Here is a 3440-nt window from a genome sequence, read left to right on the forward strand (position 1 = left end):
AAACAAAATGGCCGCCGATGTGATCAGTGAAACAAGATGGCTGCTGTGACGTCAGAGCCAACATGGCGGATGATGAACCTCCTGCTGCCTGGAGGACCAGCTGGTTTCACCTCTGGAGGTTCAGAACATCAGGTCCAATCAGAACATCTGGTTCTGGTCCGGTCAGAGTGGATCTCTGGTTCTGGTCCGGTCAGAGCGGATCTCTGGTTCTGGTCCGGTGGATGATCTCAGAATATTACTGAGTCTTGTAGAGATTCTGTAAATAAAATCAAATATAATAAAAACTTGTAATCAAATCATCTTTAGAGGAGAAACAGAAACGTGATTTATTTAGTTAAACTTCTGTATTTGATACAAATATATTCATTTATCAATCTAAACATAAATGATCATTTTTCAGTGGAGATAAAAATCTTTAACATCTGAACAGGTGATCAGGTTGTTGTTAATCAGACCGTCGTCATAGCAACAGGAAACCAGGTGTGTCCGTCTGGACTCACCGTCCTGAACTGAAGTCCCTCCGAAAAAACTGCAACTGTAAAAACATCTGAAAAAACAGAAATAAATACTAATGAACATGAGATTAGGATTATTCATTATTATTGTTTAATATTTAGGATTAAATAAATCCAGTTAAATAATAATAATAATTTAACTGGACTTTACATCCAGCTGCTCCTCCTGAGCTCCATCAGTAAAACTCATGTAACATTAATATTAATAAAATAATTACAGTTTATTTTTGTTAATTTGTTCTGATCTGCAAACATTTCAAAATATTAAAAATGTTTGATTTTGACTCTTAACAGAGTTTAAGTTTTACTTAAAAAACAATCTCTATTGAAGGTTTTTCAAAACTGTTTATAATTTAGAAAATATGTCAAAGCCGAAGGTTTTGAGTTAAAACTAGAAGTTATGATGGTTGTTAATGATTTAATTTCTCTCATCTGAACCTTTTCCAGCAGAAATCTGCTGATGATTCTTGGTTAAACTCTGCAGTAAACATTAACGGTCAGAGGAGCTGACATCCCTCCTGATTTAAGGCTTTTATCCATTTATCTCATGGTCTAGTTAAAGTCCAGACTGTAACTCTCACCGCCTGCCGGCTCGTTTCTCTGACCCATCAGAGCCTCTCAGCTCCTCAGACCAAAACAGGTTTGGTTCTTCAGGCTGAGGATGAAAACATGGAGGAGGTCCAGTCTGGTTCTGAACCCTCCAGATGATCCAGAGACTCTGAGGCTCCTGACAGTTTATGCATCATTACTGAACCTTTTGATTTGTTGGTAACTGTATTGATCTCCACAAGCTCCAGATGGTCCTGATGATCATGTGACCTGGTTGACATTCATTCATTTACACAGAAACTGTTTTCTGAGAAAAACTCTTTGGTTCAGAGCAGAACTGAGTTTTTATCAGAGTTTAAAACCAGGAAGTAGATTTTACTGTCATGAACTGAGAGTTTCTGACTTCCTGTCCAGAACTAAAAAATAAAACAAATATTCATCTCTGCACCAAAGACGTTAAATTAAAACACTGCATCACCAGTAAGAAGAAACTTGATGAACAGCAGAAAGTTTTCAGTTTTTAACCCAACATTGAGACACAAGCAGCAGACCTCAAACTCTGGAGCATTTAGAGATGAAACTTTTCACCACAAAGGAAAAAATAAAACTCTGAGTCAGAAACCAGTAAGACCACAGAGATAAAACCAGTCTGAGCTGCTGGTCAGTTCAAGGTTTCACTTCTCATCAGATCAGATCAGTTAGAAAAGGAATGAAGCTGCTAAATGTTTCTGAATTAATAATTATTGATCTTTGTTATTTTATCCTTCTCTAAATTGAAATCCTGGTAGAAACTAAACTTTTCTGTTTTAATAGTTAAAACACCAAATTAACCCTAAAATGTGTTAATATAACCTTTAAATCTTTGATGCTCTGCTGCAGAAACTAATTACCTCTGTTCTTTGGGTTTCAGCCAATCAGAACCAAGCATTGGGTTATGCTAATGCTAACAGCTTGTAAACCATCGATGCACTGAGACGTTTCAGCTTCCTGAGCTTTATTCTCTTTCTGACAGTTTATCTGTGATCCTCAAGGAAATCAGATAATAATTCAGTTTGTTCCACATGTTGAGGTGAATCAGAGAAACTGATCAATAAATAGATTTTAATCATCTAGAAATAGTTACTAAATGAAAATATCATTTCCTTCCATGTTACACAATATTCTCCTGATCCAAAAGGTTTTATGGTTCCAGAGAATCAAACACTGAGCTGAATGAGAGCAGCTGGATCAGAACCACTGAGGTCCAAACATAAAAACCTTTAGAACATTTATAAAAACTTCCTGTTGATCATCAAGGTTTGATCTGCAGTCTGACGGATGAAACTTTTCATCATGTTTCCCATCAGAAACATTTTCAATCTGTGATGTTTCATCGTCTGTCTGTCCTGAAACATTAGAGGAAGTTTTTTATTCTTAACGTTTGCAGAACTTTTAGTTCATATTTAGTTTAAACAGAAACAGGAACCTGAACGACTGCAGAGTTTATTAAAGTCATTTAGCAGAAAAACCTCAAACTGCAGAACAGAAAATGAGAAACGGACCAACATTTACCAGAATATAAACCAACAGAGGTTATAATTATCTAACTAGATCATTTAATGAGAATAAAATCAATATCTAACATAAGAACTGAGCAGCAACATGATCACTATTGCATCAATAATATTGGTTTAAATGTCACGTTGTTGGTTGGATGATGAGCCATTGATGCCTAAAAACAATAAAACAAATTTGGAAAATGTTTTATAAAAAGCTGCAATATTTCAACAGAGGACATTTCTGAGTCACTTTACTGAAATGTTTTTATTCCTAAACAAACACAACCTGTTTATTCCTCCATGTCACTAATATCAGTGAATTAATGCTGAGTTGTCAACATTTGATGAACTGTCTTTTATTAAAACCTGTTTCTGAACACAGATAAAGACGTCAAAGTGGTGAAACTTATTTAACTTTAATTCTGCAATAAAACAAAGAACAGAAACATAATTTTACCTTCATTTGATTTGATTTTCTGTCGTCGATGATGTGAAGTTTGGATGTTACTGTAAGTAATGTTGTCCTCTCCATCTTCTAGATTATCTAAAGAAAAACAATGTTGATAAAAGAATTATGTAATTCTCTTTTAGATGAAACTATTTCAGATTATAGATGTTAAACTTTATTAAAATAACAGAAAATGGATAAATAAATGTTTGTCTCACCTTCAGGTTTTCTCTGAACGCATCGTTTCACCACTAAAACCAGAATCAGCAGGAAAACCACAAGAATCACACATGATAGAAACACAAGGAGGTAGAGAACAGGAAGAGATGATGATGGAGGAGAGGGTGGAGAACCAGAAGTGGTTTGAGGATCAGGAGCAGTTGATGTTTG

The 3440-nt window shown here is 35.2% G+C and overlaps 1 long non-coding RNA gene across 1 annotated transcript; it reads right to left on the reverse strand.

Moving 5' to 3' along the window:
- Positions 1–500: 500 nt before the first annotated feature.
- Positions 501–3429, reverse strand: LOC106938730 (uncharacterized). Its single transcript, XR_001422688.1, has 3 exons — positions 3269–3429; positions 3060–3146; positions 501–547 (listed from the first exon to the last, which is right to left on the reverse strand). It is a non-coding gene; the product is annotated as an uncharacterized LOC106938730 (long non-coding RNA).
- Between the last annotated feature and the right edge of the window lie 11 nt (positions 3430–3440).

This window comes from Poecilia latipinna, unplaced genomic scaffold, assembly GCF_001443285.1.
Source record: "Poecilia latipinna isolate Pla-1442-1.1 unplaced genomic scaffold, P_latipinna-1.0 Scaffold2677, whole genome shotgun sequence".
Taxonomy (NCBI): Eukaryota; Metazoa; Chordata; class Actinopteri; order Cyprinodontiformes; family Poeciliidae; genus Poecilia; species Poecilia latipinna.